Consider the following 23,867-nt stretch of genomic DNA (forward strand, 5'->3'; position numbering starts at 1 on the left):
GGGGTAGTGTTGATGCAACACTGAAAGCCTATATGCTTTCATTCTGAGACATTCACATCAACAATAGTTAACTATCCTACATATGATAAGGAATTATATGCATTAGTTTAGAGTGTTAAAAAGTGGAACCATTACATAATGGGTAAAGAAACAATCATACACACAGATCATCAACCACTTCAATGTTTACACTCACAAACTAAATTGCAACAATCACGACATTACAGGTGGATGGGTTTTCTACAGCAATTTCATATTGTTAACAGATATAAGAAGGGCATACATAATAAGGTTGCAGACATGTTATCTAGACCAATTATAAATGCATCCACAATTCTTAAGAATAATATAGTGATTCATGAAAGTTACATTAAACAATATGCTCAAGACACAGATTTTAAGGATGGATATGCAACTTTAAATCATGGCAAGTAGGTAGAAGAATTGGATTAGTACATATAGGACAAACTCTTATATCATTTGGGAAAGCTATGCATTCCAAAAACTAAAAGAGTTAATATAATTCGAGAAGCACATACTTCTCTCATATTAGGTCAAAACAATAGCACAATTACAAAGGTGCTGCTATTGGCCACTGACAAATGAGACAGTTTCTAGATATATTAAAGGATGTACTATGTGTTCTACAAGCAAGCCAAGTAATAGAAAATTAGGCTTGTATACTCCATTTCCAATTCCTTCTCGTCCTTGGGAAAGTGTTTCCATGGATTTTGTTGGGGGATTGCCAAAATCTAGAAAGGGTCATGATTATTTGTATGTAGTCGTGGATAGGTTCAGTAAAAATGTGTCTTTTGACACCATGTAATAAACAGGTCACAGCTGAACAAACTGGAAAGTTTTTCTTTCAAAATGTATGGGTTCATTTTGGGTTACCCACTTCTATTGTATCCGATCGAGATTCTCGATTTTTTGGGAAATTTTGGTCAAGTATATGGAAGTTAATGGACACAAAGTTAAAGAAGAGCACGACATTTCATCCGCAAACAGATGTTCAGACAGAAGTGGTCAACATGACAGTGATATAGTTGCTTCGAGGATATTGCAGCAAGCATACCAAACTTTGGGATGAGCATTTGTGTTATGTGCAACATGCTTACAACCATGCAAAACATTCTTCTACTCAGAGATCTCCTTTTGAGACTTTTTTTGGTTTTATACCAAAATCTCCCTTGGATTTTGTCTTTGGTAAAGACATAGCAGTTGATGGACACAGTGATGTGGACAAAGCGACCAAGTTCATTGAACAAATCCAGGAAATTCACCAAGCAGTATAAGAACAACTGGAAAGAAGTCAAGAAAAGTATAAGGCACGACATGACGAGCATCGAGTTGAGCATAGTTTTCAAGTTGGTGATCAAGTCTAGTTGTACATTAGCAAAGAAAGACTGCAAGGGGAAGGTAAAAAGTTGAAACCAATTAGATATGGTCCTTTCAAAATACTTGACAAAATTGGTGAAAATGCTTGCCTTCATTGATTGAAGATCTCGAAGAGCAAGGTCAACTACCTTCCATGGAAGATCTTCTGCCTGAGTATCTCAATGAGCTACAGGAGGACATAATTCTTGACAGGGGATAAGAACTTCGCGACGAGGAAATGTTGAGTATCTTCGAGTTGGACTCAAAGGTACAAATCCAAGTAAAGCACGATGGATAGAGATCAGAAAAGTGAAGGAAGTTTATCCTCACTTACTTGATAGCTAAAACCAACTTTTGGTGGTCCAAAATCTTCCAGTGGGGAGGAGTGATCCAAAATGGATTCAGTTTTGCCTCTTGATAAAAGTCTTCAAATTTAGTTGAAAGTTGAATCAAATCGAAGTGCTCGTCGATACAATTCCAACGGTGCATAAATCCGAGTCCGGATGAAGAAGTTAAAGCCAGTCAAAGTTTCAAGGAAAACTACGGAAAAATGAGGAAAAGTCAAAGTCAGCAGGACACGTGTCGTCCCGGGAATGCGCCATATGTCCAAGGTGATGTCATCAAGGTTGGTGATGTGTCGTGATCTGATTGGTTGATATGGGCCAATCCGGTGCTGACACGTGGCAGCCCAGATTTGCCCAATGTTGGCATGAAATCCCAAAATTTTGGGGGTTAGGGAGGATCGAACCCCTGACCTCCCGAAAAGGCTGAGATCTCGCCGGAAGAGTGCACCGATAGGGCTATGATAGGTCTTGATATCGGAAGGGATATGGTTATATTTAATGTTTCGGGATGTGGCTACCGGAAAAGGGCCAGACGATCAGGGTCAACCCCACGACCACCGGTCACCTTACCGGAATATGTGTATTGAAACATATGTATTAAACCATAGTCACGAACCATATTAAATATCGCAACAAACCACAACAAATATCATATAATATATATATCGTATCAATGCCATGTAAAATGCCGGAGTGTCGGGCGGGGGTTTCGACCCGCCGACCTCCCACTATATATACCAGCGCCTTAACACAAGTTTGATAGCCAATAGACCAAGCGGTGGAGCTTGGTATTCAAGCCACTCAAACTTTATTTAATTGTTATGCAGGTGTCAAACCCGCCATACCGCATCGCGGTTTCCAAGGTGGTTTTCATCCGCAGAGGTGGTTTTGCACAATAGAAAGGTGGTTTTTGCAAGTATAGAGGTGGTTTTTGACTTTCCAAGGGGTCTGGAGGTCACTGTGGCTAAATATGGTGAAGTTTATACTTGTTTGACTCGAAATTTCATGCTAGACGCAGTGGTGATGTCCATTTTCTGATTTGAGACTCTGTTTTCGAGCTCATACCTATAACAGCATATTGAAGACAAAATAAAGAGGTCAGCACTGGGAGCGAAAGGACCAGGAGACGTAGCCAGAAAGTCTGGTGAACTCCTTTATTAAATTTGGTTGTTTTAATGTGTTTAAATGTGTTTTCAAATTGCTTATGTGTTTATGTTATTCACAATCTTTTCAATCCGTTGCACTAAGTAACATAAGCGAATTCACACATAGTCTATAATACCTTTTTCATTAACAGATCAAGTTAACTAAGTTAATTTGACCTAGTTGGCTTAATTAATTTGAGTTGACGGTCTAACTTGAGTCATGTAGAGTGTCTCATACTTTATAGGAGCCCTGGTTGAGTTTATTTTGAGTTTTAATTAATTAATTCAACTGAGTTAAAGTCAATTAAACTAGTTCCAACTGTTGGAGGAACTAGTGGCAGGTCTGGCAGTGTGGCGTTTCCTGCAATGATCAACCATTTAACTGATGATTCCCTCATAAATAACTCATGCATGTCAGATCTGAGCATTACCCATATGAGATTGGAGTTCAAGGACAGTGTACTATCAGTTGTATAATCATCTGAATTGTATAGGTGGTGCATGAAGCTAGGGGAAGGCCTATGATGATTGCACAATTCCAATTGAGGAATTTCCCTACTTAATAGGGGATAATTCCCAAGGAAACAACGCAAGGAAATAGGGACTTGGGAAAGCATAAAATTGGTTAAGTATTGGCTCGGGCTTGTCTAGGAAGTTGTGAGACAGATAGAGATAGTGCAGAGGTTGCTCGGGATTGAGAAAAACATTGTAATATTCTCATATTTTCTGACTAATGCAATATACAAATAATAAGAGTTTTCAACTATGGATTTTCCTAGGAAATCATTGTGCAATATATTGATTGAATCCTTTCTCTTATATGCTTCATGATTTCGTGATCGTTTAATTTTTTCCGCTGATGAGTAGAGTAGATTCAAATCTATTGTTTTAGTAAATTACAATTAGGAGTTTGAATCTACAAGGAATTTATACATGGTATCAAAGAAAAAATCACTCTAAAAGAGAAGAATACAAGTTTTTCTTTTGCAGGTGAAATCAAATTTGCAGTATCATACTTCAGATCCAACAGGATTTTGTTCTACAGATTGAGACTCGAATATTCCCTTGAGGATAGTTTTAACTATATTGCTTGGAAGGACATGGTGAAGGTAGTTTTGGAAGACAACATGCTTAAGGAATTCATAGACAAAGATATTCATAAGCCTCCAACAACTGATTCTCAAGATCTAGTAGAGTGGAGAAAATGTGTTGCAAAGGCGAGAAGGATTATCCTAGAAGGAGTTCGAGATCATATTTTCTTGAACCTCCACGGTAAGGAGACTCCATATGCAATATGGAGGGCCTTGACATACTTGTTTCAAAACAATAGTGAACACAAGAAGCTGCCACTGAAGGAAAATCACAAAAAAATCAAGATGGAGAAGGGCGACACAATACTAAAGTACTTGACCAAGTTCACCCAATATCAAGATGAGCTTGGAAGTGTTGGTGTTACAATTGTTGAAGATGATCTGGTCAGCCTAACTCTTCTAGGCCTTCCCAAGAGCTAGCACAACTACCAGGATTCGGTAAATGGGAGGGAGAAGCTACTAGAGTGGGAGCATTTGTGGTATGAATTTGTGCAAGAAGAGATTCGGTGGAACACCAAAGATGGATTCTCATCCAAGCATGATGATGAGGAGAGTTGTTCCTTAGCTGGAAAGGCAAAGAAAGGGAAAGGAAAGTCATCCCATTCGAAATCAGATTCCAGTCAAGGTGGCAAGAAGAAAAACTTGTCAAAGATTAAATGTTTTCACTGTCATGATCTAGGATACTATGCCACGAAATGCCCACACAAGAAGGATGACAAGAATCCTTCTGGAGGAGCAATAGTAGAAGCTCTTGCTTCACAATTCAAGTTGGATTTCACCCTCATAGCTTGCATGGTGACATCTGTGATGGGTAGTGTGTGGTATCTGGATAGTGGAGCCGCATTCCATATAATTGGCAGCAAAGAATTCTTCAGTGACTTGGAGGAGAAGGACCTCCATACGCACATCAAAATGGGAGATCATGGAAGGTATAACGCGACCAGAATCAATTTTTTTACTTTTAAGAGGGAGTCTGGTTCTCCTCTCACATTAAAAGATGTCATGTATGTTCTAGGTCTGAAGAATAATTTGGTTTTAGTTGCTATGTTGGAGGATCGTGATTACAATGTGCTATTTATCAAAGGAAAGGCTTTCCTTCATCATGTAGCCTTAGGACAAGTGGAGCATATTGGGGTTTGGGTGAAGAACCTCTACAAATTGGATGTAGAAAATCATGAAACAGATTTCTACATGACTTCCCAAGGGTACATTAGAGTAGAGAGATACATGCAAAGGGTGTACATTGGGGAAGTACACCAACGCCACATTTCATGATAAGGACAGTCGAGCATAATCGATCCTTGAAAGATTTCACTAAGATGTGTGTAGACCCTTCTCGATAGGCTACACGACCAAGCATAGTTATTATGTAATATTCGTAGATGATTTCTCATGTAAGTGTTGGATTTTATTCATGCAAAGAAAGATCATACGTTCTCTAAATTTTGTGAATTTAAGCGCTTGTTGAGAAAGACACTGGCAGGAAAGTGAAGCCTCTTAGGAGCGCTAACAGTGGATAATATGTGTCGAATGAATTCAAGAACTTATGTGGATCAGAAGGCATTCAACGGGAATTAATAGCACCCCATAATGCACAATAGAGTGGGGTGGATGAAAGGAAGAACAAAAGTATTGCGGGAGCTACATAGGTAATGTTACATGACCAGGGCCTACTGTTGCACTTATGGGCTGAAGCATGCAACATAGTTATATATGTATAGAACATAATTCCTCATTGGATTCTTGGGATGAGTAAGAAACCAGATGTGGCACACTTCAAGATATTTGGTTCATCAATTTACTGTCATGCTACCAAGGATGCAAGGAAAAAGCTAGAACCAACAACTAAGTTGGCATATTTATGGGGTACACTAATACACCTAACAACTATTGAGTGTACCTACCATCTCACAGGATGACAGTGGTTTGTAGAGATGTGAATTTCAATGAAGAGAAGGCCATGAGATGTTCTCTTGAGAGGCAACTTCAGTTACATGGAGATGAGGATATTTTAGCTCCAAAAGAAGAACCTTAGGATGATGTGGAGAAGCCACATGGAGAGGATCAGAGAGTGGAAGCACCCACTCATGCAGAGACTTCTAGAGATGGAAGGAAGCACAATAGAGAGGCTAACATATTGATGCATGATGTTAGAGAGAATGTGGGAGCACCCACATCACAACGTAGGAAGAGGAGGTCACCAAATCAATACACTGGCTACATGGATATGATGAGTGAGAGTGTAGAGATTGAGCCATCCTCATTCAAGGAAGAAATGTAGCAACTAGTATGGGTTGATGCCATAGTAGAGGAGTATGACTCCATTATCAGAAACAATGTTTGAGAAGTGGTCCTAAGACAAGCAAATAAGTCAATGCTGATTTCCATATGGCTTTACAAGGTAAAGCAAGCAGCAGATGGGAGTGTGGAGAAGCACAAGGCTAGATTTGTGGCTAAAGGGTTCTCTCATGTGGAGATAATTGATTATGAGGAGACCTTTGCTCCAGTAGCAAGGTACTCTTCAATCCGATATATTCTAGCACTTTCAACGCAGATGGGATGGAAGATACATCATATGGATGTGAAGACATCATTTCTCAATAGAGTGATTGAGGAAGAGGTGTATATTGAGCAATAGAAAGGATTTGAGACCTTCAACAAAGAGTCACATGTGTGCAGACTCAAGTGGGTGCTATATGGATTGAAACAAGCACCTTGTGCTTGTTACACCATGATTGACAATTATTTCACCAGGTTGGGCTTCACCAAAATTGAAGTCGATGCAAACCTTTACCATATTGTGGTTGAAGGTAAATTGTTGATTATAGTATTATATGTTGATGATTTAATTCTAATAGGTGATGAGAAGCTGGTAAAATATTTCAAAGAGGATCTTGCAAGATAATTTGAGATGAAGGACCTAGGGCTCATGCATTATTTCCTTGGTAGGGAAGTATGGCAAGAAGATGAGGAATTGTTTGTCTCTCAGGGCAAGTATTCCAATGAGATATTGAAGAAGTTCCACATGGAGAGTAGCAAACCCATGGATACTCCTCTAACAGAGAATTGGAGGAAGGAAGATGCTACTTCAGGTGAAGTAATGGAGGCTACTATTTACAGGCAGCTCGTGGGTTCACTTATGTATTTGGTGAACACACAACCGGACATATGTTTTGTAGTTAACCAACTTAGTCAAGCAATGGTTAAACTAACCAATCCATATTGGAAGGCATCTAAACATGTGTTAATATACCTTAGAGGCACTACTCAATTTGGTCTTTGGTACAAACGGACAGAGGGAGTGAAACTGCAAGGCTTCACAGATGCAGATTGGGCATGGAGTCCATCCGAAAGTAAGAGTGAATTAGGGGGAATCTTCAGTATTGGGTCAATAGTGGTTTCTTAGTACAATAGAAAGAAGTGATCAGTTGCACTCAGTTCGGTAGAAGCAGAGTACATGGCTACTAGTCAAGCAAATTGTGAAGCTATTTGGATGAGGAAGATCCTTATTGGGTTATTTGGTTAGTAGATGGATCCTACAATGATTTACTATGACAGCCAGAGTTGTCTCAAACTCTCTGAGAATCCAATTTTTCTTGATCGGTCCAAGCATATCGACATCCTATACATTCTTATAGAGAAACAGGATGCAGATATATTGAATAAGGCACTGTCAAGATGAAAATTCGAGTTTCATAGAGGCAGGATCGACGTAGCAGATAATCCCTTTCTTGTTGAGAGGGAGTGTTGAAAATGCAACAAGAAAATCCTAATTTAATTTTGTCCTTGAATTAAATTAGGAATAAAATTGTAATTCCACATCACATGACAATTTGTATTAGTTAACTAAGTTAATTTGACCTAGTTGGCTCTATTAATTCGAGTTGAGGGTTTAACTTGAGTCATGTATAGTGTCTCCTACTTTATAGGAGCCCTAGTTGAGTTTATTTTGAGTTGTAATTAATTAATTCAGTTTAACTGAGTTAAATTCAGTTAAACTAGTTCCAACTATTGGAAGAACTAGTGGGAGGTCTAGTAGTCTGGTGTTTCTTGTAGTGATCAACCAGATAATTGTTGATTCACTCATAAATAACTCATGCCTGTCAAATATGAGAGTTACCCGGATAAGATTGGAGTTAAGGGACAATGTACTATCAGTTGTATAATCATCCAAATTGTACAGGTGGTGCATGCAGTCAGAGGAAGGCCTATGATGATTGCACAATTCCAACTGAGGAATTTCCCTACTTGATAGGGGCTAATTCCCAAGGAAATAACACAAGGAAATAGGGACTTGGGCAAGCATAAAATTGGTTAAGTATTTTCCTGGGCTTGTCTAGGAAGCTGTGAGATAGATATAGATAGTGCAAAGGTTGCTCGGGCTTGAGCAAAGCATCGTAATCTTCTCATATTTTCTGAGTAATGCAATATACAAATAGCAAGGGTTTTTAGCTGTGGCTTTCCCCAGGAAACCATTGTTTAATGTGTTGATTTAATTCTTTCTCTTGTATGCTTTGTGATTTCATGATCGTTTAATTGTTTCTGCTGATGAATAGCGTAGATTCAAGTTTATTGTTTTAGTAAATTACAATTAGCATTTTGAATCTAAAATAATTTCTACATTAATCACACGGAAGACTTTATCTAAATTCTGAAACTATATTTATTATGGTGCTAAAGGATGAGTGGGTTAAGTTATTGACTTGCGTAACTCTGCCTAACTCATGGCTTAGTTGTAAACATAATTAAAAAGGCATAAGAAATGCAAGAAGTATATACACTTTCATTATTGGGCTCCCTGCAAACAAGGAAAACCACTTCCTTTTGGAGCAATATTTCGACAGAAGGATACTTATCGTAGGGCCTAGCATGCTTCCACTAGGTTAACTTATATATCCTAGAAAAGAAAAAGGTCCAAGTTACGGTTCAACATCCTTATTCAGTAATGGTAGAGTTGGTATGCTGATATGAAACCTATTTAAAAACGTAAGGGAATAGAGGATCTTGTTCTTGGGGCAAGGACAACTTGCAAGAGTTATCATAAAGTTCATATTTCATTCTACCAAGTGTAAGAGTGTGATATAATCGGTCTAACCGCATCCAAGGCTCAACAGGGAACTTGCGTATATGATTAACACCATTTTTCCTCCTATAGGTTTATGACTTGTCTTGTGCCCTCTTAGCGATAGAAGAGATGAGTAACAATTTATGCCTCTCAAGTTAAGAGAGAGGCAAGATGAATTTGTGAACGCTGAAAAAATTCTTTAGAGTCGGAAGCCTCATTGGATTATGGGTGCTAAAATGAGGTTATACCAAGGTTGCCAAAATCAAAATTGGAACACCTAGATGAGGCAAAAAAAGAGCCAAGAGTTGACATACAACAATAAGAAATGTGAATATATCGAATCAATCTTTTGTGGTTATTGATAGTCTTCAGGTTTTATTGTTTTTTTACACAACAATAATAATATCCAAACCTACATAAACTACATAATGGGAAAATCATTTTGATCCATTCACATAGAATTTGCAAAATTTAGTTAACAAACGATTCTCTCACTCCATGAAATACAATTTAAAATCATTGTAAGACTTAATACTAAATAACGAGATAGTGTCTCCAAAGGTATAGCTTAAAGTCATTCTACAATATTCCCACAGGGTAATCATGCATTCAACATACATAAAATATTCAACATATTAACCACAATAGTAAACCACAGATAAGCCACAATACCATTATAAATTATGCCATGCATTCAACGTACATACAATATTCAACATCTTAACCATGATAGTAACCACAGATAATCCACAACACCATGATAAATTAGATCATGCATTCAATGTGCATGCAATATTCAACATCTTAACCATGACAATAAACCACAGATCATGATAAATTACACCATGCATTAAGCCCTTATGTAACAATAGAAATTACTATGAGATTTACTTATGGAAATCAAAACCTTTAAGGGATGAACATTGGGATAGTGACGTGAATTCTCCACCCAACAACAGATAGGCTACAATCAGACTCCTCATGTAGTTGTCACCCCCTAGCTTGATAGTCATAATGACCACACATCCACATATACGAGGGATTCCAAAGGCCTAACCCACCTCCACCCTTCTGGCATAAAAGCACTCATTTAGAGGCTAGTCCAAGGACTCCATAGGTAAGTTACCTCCACCCACCAGCTAATGAAGTACTCCAAAGGTGAGAGCCTCCACCCTCTCTTAGTTCAAGGACTCTAGAGGTTTTCCTCCACCCTGAATTTATCGTTGCAGTAAATCCACCCAGTGTAGGGAGTTTAGAGTCTACTGCAATTTGAGTGGTCCAGAAAAGAAGGATAGTCCAGGGCAACCTAAGGTCTGCTACCTCCACCCACTAGCGAATGAGGGACTCTAGAAAAAAAAAGAAGCCTCCACCCTCAGTCAGTTTAGGGGCTTTAGAGATCTAAACTCCACCCCAATTTTATTGACAGAGTAACCCTATTTAATAAGAAACAAGGGAGCCAAGGTTTACTGCAATTTGATATGCAAGAAAGGTAAGATAGTCTATACATTCATACACCAAACTAAGCATGGTTATAGAAACTCACCATGGGAAAATAATTGGCCTAAGTCGTCTGTTCTCTTGGTGTGCAGGTCTGCCTTTCCCTCTTTACTGTACAAGGCACACGACCAAGTTCCTTACACCTTTATTTCTTTTTTGTAACGTACTCCTGGTGCTACCCTTCAAATATATTCCCTTATTTTTTTTTCCTTCTACCACGCTCTCTATTTTTCTTTCATTGTTTTCTTCCTTGTTTTTCCCATGTCCTTCCCATCTCCATCTCCCTTCTTTTCTGTTGTTCGATTTCTGCATGTGGTTAGTTAGAGCCCAGTCTGGCCTATCCTCTCTCGACCAACCAATGGTGTGCCTCAACCTATCTTAGTATTCATATTTTTTATGCCAGTTGGCCTTATTCCTCCCATGCTTGCCATCTGATAGATGTTTTTTTTTGTACATGAACACTGTGATTTATTTAACACTATTTTTCAAAGAAGTAGTGTCAACTGTAACATAAATATCATGAAATTCACACACACACACACACACAGATATATATACATCCATCATAAATTTATTGTATATGGCATAATTTTGTTGAGATATAAGTGCCCAAATATGCACAACATCTCTAGTTTGAGGTCATAAGCATGGTGTGGTAATTACTATACATTTCAAATTCGAAATTTAGCATAATGACAATGTACATGCCCAGTGTTGTGATTAATGGCATGAAAATTTGCTATCTTTGGTCATGATTTCCCTAAATCAATTAATTAGGGATTTGCTAAATCCTCTATCTATCCATTCACTTCGTAAATAAGTTTCACAACAATTTATATTTTTTCAATAGTCTCAAAGATTCTAAATTGTAACCATAAAAGGTAGACAATCACCACAAGGAGCAACCCATAGATCTAAATGGAAATGTGCTCATGTATCAAAAGTAAAATCAATGGCCAAACAAAGAGAAAAATTCATTTTTTTTCTTTGGCCAAAACCTTCTCAATGTCGATCCCCTTTAAAGGCATATATTTATATTTATCACTTTCAAAATGTATAAAATGTTCATACTAATATAAAATACCACTACAAGGAAAAGACCCTCTAGCGGAGGTTTGTGCGGAAGCCCCTATAAAAATAGTCCAAAAATCCATTTGTAGCGAAGGTCACTAGTGGAGTTGGGAGGGAAAATGTTTTAGTGGTTGCTTTTTAATAGTGCGTCTATAATATATGAACACACCGGTGTGTTACTATAATTATACGCACAAGTGCTTAATAGCATATGGTGCATCGTGGCAGAGTTATTTTTTATAAAAATAAAAAAATAACAATGCGCTAAGTACATAATGTGCACTAGTGCATATACTACTTGATGGCACCAGAAAAGGGTTAAATTAAAAAAAAAATGTCAGTAGTAAAATTCATTTTTCCCAATCTGGTGCTATACTGTCACAATGCCCGGTGCTAAACCCATATATGAACGCCCTGTTGTGTAAACAATATGGTGCACCATTGTGGGGTTTTTAATTTAAAAATGGCGATGTGCTTCTTATATTATACACACCATTGTTGTTAATTGAACTAAAGAACCCAATGCTTAATAGAAAATGGTGCATCGTTGTATTGTTATTTTTTATGCAAATAAAAACAATGGTGCGCTATGTATATAAGGCACATTGGTGCATATACTATTTGATAGCACTAGGCAAAGGTTAAATTAAAAAAAAAATTGTTGGTCATAAAATTCATTTTCACCATTTTGATGCTCAACTCACAAAATGCATCGGTGCTTTCCCTTTTTACAAAAGCCCGGGTGCATAAACACATGGTGCACAATGGCAAGATTTTTAATTTAAAAAACATCGATGCACTAATCATATAATAAGCATGGTGCCATTAATATAATTGTACGTCTCAGTGCTTAATAGACAATGGTGCACCGTTCGAGGGTTATTTTTTTTAAATAAAAAATAACGGTGCGTTAAGTAATCTTAAAGCACTGGTGCGTATACTACTCGATAGCACCATACTAGTGTTAATTTTGAAAAAAAATGTTGGTCGTAAAATTCATTTTCACCATTCTGGTGCTATACTCCCATGAAGCCCAGGTGATATGATCTTTTTTGAACGCCCACGTGTGTATACGACATGGTGTATCGTTGCAGGGTTTTTAATTTAAAAATAGTGGTGCACTAGGTGAAACCAAAGCACTGATGCATATACTACTCGGTAGCACCAAATAAAGGATAAATTTAAAAAATTTCAGTCGTAAAATTCATTTTCACCATTTCGGTGTTATATTCCCTCAAAGCACTGGTGTTATTAATCTTTTGAAATTCCCTGGTGCTTACATAACATGGTGCACCGCAGTTTAAAAAATTGCAATGTGCTTCGTAAATAATCTGCGCTGGTGCATTAAGTTCAAGCACACCAAAACAAGGTTAAATAAATAAAAGAACTTGCCAACCATAAAATTCATTTTTACTATTTGCAGTGATGTGGGGCTCTCAAGCACCAGTGCCCTGCCATTAATGTTTCCCTTGTTTATCATCAGTATATCTGTTTCTCACTGCATGTCTTTCGAATTTTAAACAATGGTCAATTTTTTTTTCGTTTACGTGGCAACCATACCTCCCCAATGAGAAAATGTCCAGATTATGTCTATGTTTCTCGCTAACTTAATTTTTTAGCAGAGTAGAATTGAAAATTAAGTAAAAAAATGATTGTTTTTTTATTTTATTGTATTTATTTATTTTCCTGTGCGGTGCATTCGAGAGGTTCGGCTCGCACCGTTCATGATGCACCCTGTAAATTTACAAGGTGCACTACAAATCAATGTGTAATCTTAACGCGTTGCAATTTTTTTAATATTATTCGGTGCATTTGGTAAATGGAAACACATCAGGCCGTGAAGTTCTATGACACACCACTTTAAAAATTTTAATTTTTACAGCGGTGTGTCTATTAAAAGTAACTTTCTTTTGCATTTATTTTTACCAAATGCACCACATAATATTAAAAAATTATAGCTCGGTGCGTTCGTTAACCTGAACATTCTGTTGCAGTTTGTCGACATAAAATTAATGCACCGGTGTGAAATGTTATGTTGACGCACCGCATTGAAAAATAAAAATAACTAATGGTATATATGTATGCAAACCAAAAGCGGTGCATCAAGTCGATGCACACACTGTTTTTGGTGCACTCCTTTTTTTTGGTGCACCGTGTGTGGTGCGTTCTTTTTTTTTGGCACACTGTGTACGATGCATTCCTATTTTTTTTGGCGCACCAAGGTTGATTTTTTTTTTAATTGAAATTTAGATGTCCATATTTATAAACACATTTTCAATTTAATAAAAAAAAGTATGTTTTATCTATGAGGCTGATGTATTTTATATGTCGATCATGAAGAGACAGGAGCAACAACAGCAGGAGCAAAGGGTTGATCAATACAATCTGGTACGAGACTGGGAGGTGCGGGAGAGGGAGATGGATTTGTACACTTTCCCTATTATTGCAACGAACCAAGGTCTCTTGAGGAATTTAGGCCTCCTTAATTACTATGACGAGGCTACATCCCCCAAAGGGGCACTCCATGTTGTTGGCACAAATAATCCGTTGGTGGGATGTCCACCGATAGGATTTTCGTGTCAGTCCTGACATGTGGTACGAGCCCACTGAGGAGGATATTTATTTTATCACTGGTCTATCTAGGAGAGGGGAGGATTTTACCAGTAACCTGATGTCCCCCATGGTGTTCTAGCAGAGATTCAACTTATCTACTCTTAGAGATACGTTGGGGATTATGTAGTTTCCCCAACGGATTTTCAAGTGTCTGGTAGACAACTATGGATTGGTTTTCTTAGTGCAGAGGAGGTTAGGTGCCTCTAATTATTAGTGAGTTCCATTGCACACTCTACCAGTGATGGGAAGTGCATTAATTGGCCTCTTTTTTTTTCATGTTGATTCTTTGGTGTAGAGGCCACGACGTATTAGATGGTCTGCCATTTTTTTGCGACAGTTTTTGATAGCTTTAGATAGATGTCGTGTTATGATACACAGGAGTTCGAACTTCGTTTTTGCTTCAAAGTTGTTTTGTTTTATTTTCAAGAGGTTTCTGGACACGAGGCCTACTTTTGATCATCACCCTCCTAGGTCAATCATTGAGGTACAAATATACATGTGGGTGAGATGATGCCCAAGAGGGGCCAACTAGAGTATCTGACCATGATTTCCACCGACACACTGGGGCTACTAGCCAGTGAGGTCGGCCACATGTTCATCATGGTGTCATGTCATTATGCAGGGATGTATTGGTGGCAGTGTCTCGACATCCTCTTCACACATGATGAGCCAATAGGTGAGATATGTAATATGAGTGTTTTCATTTTATTATCTTAATTAATTAGAATACAATTTATTCTAGCATGTTCTTTAACTTGTTTTATTAAATTGTTTAATGAATTTGTCTAATTATTGTTGTGTACTATATATTTTGTAGATATTGGCACATTCATGGGGACATGCCTCCTCCCTCACTAGATGTAGATGCAGAGAGGGTTGAGGTTAAGATGTGTGAGGGACATCCTGAGATGCACATACCCATAGACATGTGGTCATGTAGGCCTGATACTATGTTCAGGATGGAGTTGGGCGACCAACTCTCTAGAATTTTGGTTGAGGTGAAATTCCACCTTGCGTTGACTCAAGACATCAGGGCAGATCCTAGGCTCCTGGAGCTATGGAGAGACTTGTTGTGCAATATGATGAGTCTTATGTGTCATATCGTTGGAGCTACTAGGTTTATACTGGCAACAAGGAGGGATACCCATCCAGATACATAATCTTCACCCAATACTACCACATCATATATTGATCAGGGTGGTGATCCTTCTGGTAGTAGTCCACCTCCTCCTCATTCACCTCATGACCCACTACCTCATGTTTCTGATCCTCAGAGAGTAGACCAACCACCTCCTCCTCCACCTCATACTTTGACTTTTTAGGTAGTTGACCATCCATCGTCTTCTGCTACAAAACATGCCGCCATTAATATTGTTGTATCAAATATTTGATAACAATTATTTGACATGTTTGTATATATATATATATATATATATATATATATATATATATATATATATATATATATATATATATATATATATATATGTGGCACATTTTTTTTGTTCATGTTGATGTACTTAATTTATATGTTGGTGTTGATGTGTATATTGTTAGGTCATGTTAGATATGTTCATTTAATGTGCTTGCAGATAGATGTGTATGTTATAGTAGTTATTTGACATGAGATGTATATTTGAGGATGTGTGTGGTGATGATGTTAGACAATGCTTGTGTTTTGTTAGATGTGATCATGATGATGATGCCTTGTTATATTATTAGATTTGTGTGCTAGCTAATGATGTTTATATGTGCTAGAGGTGTATATAATTAGATGATGTTAGTGAATTTGAATGTGTATTTTAGATGATGTTTATGTTTGTTAGATGGTTATCATCATGATGTTTATTTTTATGAAATGATATTTATTATAGATTATGTATTGGTGAACTTATATCAAAATTTTATATATGAAATTAGATGATGTTTATGTTTGTTAGATGGTTATCATCATGATGTTTATTTTTATGAAATGATATTTACTAGCATTTGCACCTAATGTTGCAAAGGAAACGCCGTAAGGCATAGTGTGTGGAAGAATATTGAAATGTGAATAGGCTTTTGCGGGCTTTTTTGAAAGCAAGATTCGAGTTTTAATTTGAGGGAGCGATGCCTAAAAACGTTGAAATGGAATGCAAGTAGCCATAAATATGCATTGAACCTGTTTAGAGACCTTTGTTTGTAGTTGGTAAAAATTGTGGAGTTAAAGGTGAAGATAATTGAATGAATCCATGCGAACAACAACCGGGCAACCATATTGATTTGGAAAGGGCTATTTAAGAAATCATTATTCAAATGGGAAATTAAATTAATATGCGAACAACAACCGGGCAAACATATTGATTTGGAAAGGGCTATTTAAGAAATCATTATTCAAATGGAAAATTAAATTAATATGAAGATATATTGAAAACATGTATTATAATCATTAAAATCAATTGATTTTGTCAACAAAATATGTTAAAACCCATTGACAATGAATTGGTTGTGAGGACATAAACTATCAAAATGGTATTGATCTTGAAACATCCCTTTTTAAGTTTGAAATGGGAAACACAAATAGTTGTGAGGACATAAACTATCGAAATGGTATTTGATGTTGAAACATCCTTTTTTAAGTGTGAGATGGAAAATACAAATAGTGTATTGTAACATCCTTTTTAAAGTTTGAAATGGAAAATACAAATAGTGTGTTGTAACATCCTTTTTAAAGTTTGAAATGGAAAACACAAATAGTTGTGAGGAAACAAACCATGAAAACGGTATTTGATCTTGAAACATCCTTTTTCAAGTTTGAAATGGAAAATACAAACAGTGAATTGTAACAAAAGAGGTTCGAGAAGGAATATAATAGTCTAAAGAACATTGTGCTTGTCATTCCATATTTGAAGTTGTACGAAAACATGGTGGAGGTAGCGAAGACCCGAAGAAGCAGTAATGGACCTGCAAAATGTATATTTTGTTAGAATTAGTAATATGTAAATCAGCTGCAGAAATTTATTAGTAATACTTTGCAGGTGAGTTGTGTTAAAATGAATCTGGAATGAATGGTAATGAAGTTACCTTTGCTATGGGGATTTATATATTGTTAGTGGAAGATGCATGGTGAATAACAGCATATTGAACACTATTGGAGGTTAATGCGCAGCTGGAGATGCAGTTTTTTTGCTTGCCAATCTACATGTAGTTGTGCAGGTATGTTATTTCTGAGCCCATGTGGCCTGTTGCAAAAGAAAGAAAAGGTTAGAATGAGATGTACAGATAATATAAAGACATTCTAATATTTTCTTATTTACTAATATTGATTAAAGTTGGTTGTTGTTGAAAGATATGAAAAGTATGTTATGAAATAGAATGAGGTAAATAAATGGAGGAAACCTTTTGTTGATGTCAAAGTATGGGTTGGAGCAGATTATCTGGAGGCGGCATTGAACAGAGAATTTCTTCTGCGTGTTTTCTGTGAGCAATGTTTTTGTTGTCCTTCATTTCACTGTAACGATCGAAACTGAATGCGGGGTTAATCCGGAGATCTTGTAGAGAAGGCACTCTTGAAATAGCTGTGAATGTGAGACCTTGACGTTCTATTTTTCCAATGTCAATTGTTGCTTTTGGAAGTGTCATACCTTGAGATTTATGTATGGTTAAAGCCCAAGCCATCTTCAGTGGAATTTGTGCATGACCATTTCTTTTTACTGCTGGAATAGGCAAGTGAGTGGGGTTTATTTCATCCCAAGGAGGCCCAATGTACTTGGGAAAATCTACGACAACAAATGTTGGAATTTGTGGTGGTGCAGTTGATTCTTTGTAAAAGATGGTTACAATTTTTCCAAGGGAACCATTAACAAGACCGGCTGAAACCCAAAGGTTGGAAGTCAACATAACTTTTTCGCCATTGCATAGCAATACAATTCGCTCAAGTTGCTCGTCTTCAGAGGAAACACTGGAATATGTGTTGTCATCTTCAGCAATGGATCGTGCGATAGGAGTGTTTAGAGATTTCATCATTTGCTTATTATGGACCATTGTTTGAGCATTTGTTGGAAATAGATGCATGGAATCATGGAATGAACATATCTCTTCTTCTGATAAAAAGGAATCTGTGCGCGACATGAGTACGTTGTAGTCGTCGATTGTTGGATTTGCATCTCTAATGTTCTGGAGAATGTTCCTGAAAGTAACCTGTGAGATGTCGTCGCCTTGTTGACGAAATATTGTGTCTAATGTGATGACTGTGTTGAAGGTGTTCCACAATGTGCTTCTGTGGCTCGTCCCTGCATATAGAGGTATGTCTTTGACAGGTGGTAGCTGACCGAGATCACCAACCAATATTATGGAACAACCACCAAAAGGAGTGTTTCTTTGGTGGGGAAATGCCTCGCGAAGACGTTCATCAATATGGCTGAGAAGCTTTGGCCCAATGAAGCTCATTTCATCGATTAGTATGTATCTTATATGCCTGAGTTCTTCTTGGAATTTTGCAAGAGAATTACCTTCTAAGGGCATAAGATCCTTTATAGGAAGGTGCAAAGCAGAATGGATTGTCGATGCTTGTATGTTGAAGGCAGCAACCCCTGTAGGGGCGAGGAGCATGATCGGTGAAGGTTCCAGGCTTGCAAGGCCTATGAGCATATCTTTGATGCAATTAATAAGGAGGGATTTTCCCGTACCAGCAGTGCCTTGTATTATCATTCTGAGAGCGGGTAAATAATCCTTCCTAGCAAAATGATTAAAAATAATATTTAGAGCTTTTCTTTGCATTGGAGATAATGTGGTAAGGGTCGGCAAGGTATGTTGATGTGTTTGAAGAATGCAGTGGATGAAGCGGCTATTCTCAATGAATTGTATTGCATTATTTTGTAGATCCAATGGGATAGTGGTATGATTCCAGTTATGGGTGTCATCAAAGCCACGAAGACCAAGCATGTCAAGGTCGTTTATGAGAAGCTCATTTGTAGGGTGTAATTGGGAAAGTAATTCCCATTCATTTATTTCCATGGTGTTTGTTGGATTGGCTTCATTTATAGTTGAGGTATCATTTGTGACAGATTCAATATCAGATAGTGTGCGGTGTTGATGCCAAGGATTGTAGAATGGACGAAATGTTTGCCAATTTGCGATGAATTTTGCAGCAGAATCTCCTATATCTTGTACGATATGGCGAAAAGGTTTGTATAGCATAAGTTCAACCCTGCAAAAGTCAGCGTAGCAAGGTTCTGTTGTGGATGGTATGGAGGAGTAACGTGGTATGACCCGAACAATTGCTTTTGTAGGCCTTTGTTTCCATTTGTTTGTTTTGCGACGAGGATCATATGACCAGGATCTTGCCAATTCTATTAGTGATGTGGACTCTAGGGTAGAAGGGCGCTGGATATATGTATCTATGAAGTGCGGGGATGTAGTGGAGGCGGTGTTCGTTTGTGGAAGGCGCATAAGAATTTTTTGGTTTACATTTAAAGAAATGAATGGCCGACTACATAATGTTAATGGTAATTTTTGCAACATATGGCAGGTTTCTTGTGCTCCAATGTCACGATCAACAAGGGTTTCTGCAAGAAATTTTCGAAATGCGGATGTTGCTGGGTCAGCAATGGGTGAAGCCAGGACAATTCTACGTAGCATGTGGTGGAAGCTTTCAGATTTTTTTTCTGCTTTGGATGCATATTTGGCGATATATTTTTGTACAGCATGTATGGAGAGTACTGGTTGGCAGTCAACATTTGCACGCCAAATAGATAGGATGGTAGGGTTATGGCTATTGAGTCGATCGTCGTTGCGAGCAGGGGTGTATGTTTTTTGGCCATTGGAATCAATGAATAAGGCCGATTTTGGATGTAATTCCCACGGTGCTTTATAACGACATTGGAGTGAGGATCCATTTTTTCTTAGGCACGTGCTTTCTGAGCATTTTGTGTGACGTTCAACACAATTGACGAGCTGTTCATAGTCACTGAAAGGATTGGTTGTGAAGATTTGCGGTGTGGACAATAGGCAAGGGTCTTCGGGATTTGTCCAAGCATTTGGTTGGTTTGAAGTCGAAGGAGCACGAGGGTTCCAAGCGGAAATATATTTGTCGAAGAACTACCTTGTAATATCAACTGCTTCTGTGTCTTCCCAGTTGAGATTCTCCATATCAGGTGCATTTTCTATCCAAAGGAAACCGTGGATGTGCGCAGATCCCCTATGTTGCCATTCATACCTATCAAGTATGCGTTTTTGTAAGATAATTTTGCAATAGGTGAGGAATGTTGTTTAGAGTTCTTGGAGAAAAAAAATGCGGTAGAATGCGTACCTGTACCAGTAATCTTTTGTATTCAAGTGTTTCTCTAAGATAATCTCACGAAATGCTGTGAATCTATGGTGCATATATAGTGATGTTAAATGTGGGTTAGAGATAATGTTATCATTTCTCCACTTTTGTTGTTTTGCAATATCAGAAGGAAGACATCCGGGCATGACTGCATGAAGATCAGGCCATTTTGTATCAGCTGCACTTAATGTGAAGAAGAACGTCGGGCAACCGAGTTGAGATATCATGTTCGTTAGTTCATTTTTAGCTTTGTGCCAAAATGACCTTGTTCCACGTAAAGAGCTACCGAATCGCATGACTTGCTCTGCCAATTGCTAAGCTGGAAATTGTTCTAATCGAATGTTCAGATCTTGAATAGATATTGGAAAGTTATCTATGATGTTTTTTTTCACAAAAATCGACGCTGTTGCTTGACTGAGATGCCGCATCATGAGATTATATATGTAATAACAAAAGCACGGGTGGCTTCCAAATCTGTTATCGTAGTAACGTATGAGATGAAGTGCATATTCATGTAACTGCACTGATTTCATTCTTGGTTGATTTGGCATTGCAGCGCCAGTCGGGAAAAGGGCGGGGAAAGCCATAGAGAGTATACCTTCTGTGTTGTATTCATTGACTGGCGATAAGCCAATTGTTTGCCACTCAATTGTAGTATCAGATTGGTGGTTGCAAGCATGCAAATAATGGCAGATTTCTTGGATTTCTGTATTTGTATTAGGTATGATGGGTACGAACGATGATGTTTGGTCAGTGGATGGGTCTGTGAAATCTTCGATGAGCTCATGGGGTGGTTCAAGTGGAAGGCGGACAGTGGTTTCTATAGTATTGGAATGGTGAAGGGAGGAGGAGACATCAGTGGGGATTGCTGGTAAGGATGCCAGTGTGTTGGAATCAATACGAACATTCTTATAGTATGGGTCATTTGCCAATTTGTATTCCAATGCAGCGAGAACACGATGTCTACTAACAATGAAATCATAAGCCTTATGGTCATTACTATGACGCGTGACAATTAGGATGTCCAAGTGTTCAACACGTCGTGGCAACATGTTTGCGATTTTTGTAATGTCTTGAGGAAAACAAATTGTGTGGCCACTGGCCACCACGTGCATGTGTTACCTGCAGTATAGGGTTAACCCTAGCAATGAGCATTTCTTCTATTTGTGAAAGAGACGTAAGGGTAGCTGGTTGAGGGCCAGGGTCCATGTTGTTTGATAATGAGAAGCGATGACACTTTGTTTCAGAGATGCATCTGGAGCAGCAATACATGTGGTTGGAATTGCGGATATGTATTCCAGGATATGATTCAAGACAAATGGAGCATGGGCATTTAGGTGGAAGTTTATCAATCTTTGAACGGAAATCTCGATGTGCTTGATCATTATAAACGTTGTTGAAAGCATGTGCGAAGGAGGGGTTAGGGCAATGAGGCATGGATGTATTTGTTTGAGAGGTTTGCTGAGAAGATAAAGAGTCTGATAATTGCAAGGGAGGATTGTTTTCAAGGTGGGCCATTTCAGACGAGGAAGGTTGGTCACCCTTTTGTTTTTTGTGTTTTTGACATTCTATGATGTTTTTTTTTGCTTGGTAAAGCTCACGACGCCGTGCATTTATTCGTTCTTTATTTGTTGCATAGTATCCTAAGGATAAAGGATATAACCTACTATGGTCTCCCAATATATACTCGACGGTACGTGGGAGCACAAGTCCGTACTGGCACTTGTCGTTTCAAAGAGGAGGAATCACCCAACCTACGATGAAAGTGATAGTTACCAGGCTTTACGACGCCGGAACACGTCTCTAGCCTAGACTTCTAAATGGTGTGCGTTAGGTTCCAAAGCGTTTTTATGTTTATTGAAATGTATTTTACAGTTGATATTTCTTAAGAAGTTTGCCTTTAAGGTTGATCACGTGATGTACATATACAATTCCTAAATATGCAATCTAAGATGATAAACAGTCGTTTACTTTCTTTTTTGCAGTGAAAATCCTAGCTACTAAGGAAAGAGAAGTGAAACTGTTTCAACATAGAGCAGAGAGCACACACTAAGTCCTAAATCAATTTCCGCATGCATTCTAAATGTAAATGTACATGCATGTATTTGTTTTCCGCTTTCTTAATGTGTGGATGACAAAAAAAATGCCAAGTGGAATATAATATCAATACAGGGATATGACTAGTCCAAAATTCCGACAGACATAAGCAAAGCTATTGAAGTTTGTATCTAAGATTTTCTAGAGTCTGTTCAATAGAAACAAGACAGTCACGATGGCACCACTTTGCATTAGTTTAACACAAAGGAATAAAATTTAAATTATCAAGAAAGCATATATATAATTGAATCATTTCAATCGGGAAATAATTTTGAATCAAATTTATAAGACTCTGTAGCTGCTCAGTGGCTAATGTACAATTGATGGAAGAGGATTTTCTATCATGGTCCATGGATGAAATAGAAATGAAGCAAAAACTCGGAAAGGAGATTAAGGTTGTTACCAGAGATGAAGCAATACAGAGAACGTCCAGAAATGTCCTTCAACGCTGAAAGTTGAACAACAACTACAAATTAGTTAATATCATATTTAGCTTGCAACTGCTTGATATATAGTAAAAAATGGCTATTGTCAGATAAAGGTAGGGAGAAACAACTGCAAATTCAATAACAGAACAGAGATTAAACTGCATGCAAGATGATCCGAGAATAAGTAGTAAAGAAAAAATTACCACCACTTTCTCCAAGGTGCATAGATATCGAATTCAGTTATGGCTTGTTCTCATAAAGGCGCTGAATAGCTTGCCTCAATCTTAGAATTTCTTTTGCCAAATTCTGCCCAAGAAAATTTTGACTCATTAAAAATAAAAGAAAAGCCTGTTTCTGAGCACTAGCAACCTTCCTGATGTTCTTTAGTCACAAACAAGATATCATTAAATTTAGTACAATATGATATCATTAAATTTAGAAATTGTACTAGAGAGAAATATAACAAGAATCGTTACTGGAGGTTCAACCCCAGATACATAAAAAATGATGGAAAGCAGTACATCAACCAGCATTCAGTGCAAACACACCTCACAAGATTTGTCCCCTGCTTGATATCAATCACAAAGTTGCAGCAAACAATAGATTTAACATAAGAAGTGAAGAAATAAAAGAAGTTGATCTTCTTGGTCTCCTAAGAAAAGAATATATCTGAGTGTGAGTGTTAGCCCTGAGTTTACTGAATGGAACTTTGTTAGTAAATGGATACTTCTAAAATTCAAATTTGAGATTAATGAAGACCCACAAGAAATTCGCAAACTAGCACATAGCCTCGAGTTTCAAATTGTTTCTTTCCATGTAGAAACATAATAAA

The 23,867-nt window shown here is 37.7% G+C and overlaps 1 long non-coding RNA gene across 1 annotated transcript; it reads right to left on the minus strand.

The window, feature by feature from the left end:
- Window positions 1–16,898: 16,898 nt before the first annotated feature.
- Window positions 16,899–23,056, minus strand: LOC149267361 (uncharacterized). Its single transcript, XR_016253085.1, has 3 exons — window positions 23,011–23,056; window positions 17,267–17,424; window positions 16,899–17,146 (listed from the first exon to the last, which is right to left on the minus strand). It is a non-coding gene; the product is annotated as an uncharacterized LOC149267361 (long non-coding RNA).
- Between the last annotated feature and the right edge of the window lie 811 nt (window positions 23,057–23,867).

Source organism: Pinus tabuliformis, chromosome 6, assembly GCF_031772625.1.
Source record: "Pinus tabuliformis cultivar Carrire ecotype Pingquan chromosome 6, CPIR1, whole genome shotgun sequence".
Taxonomy (NCBI): Eukaryota; Viridiplantae; Streptophyta; class Pinopsida; order Pinales; family Pinaceae; genus Pinus; species Pinus tabuliformis.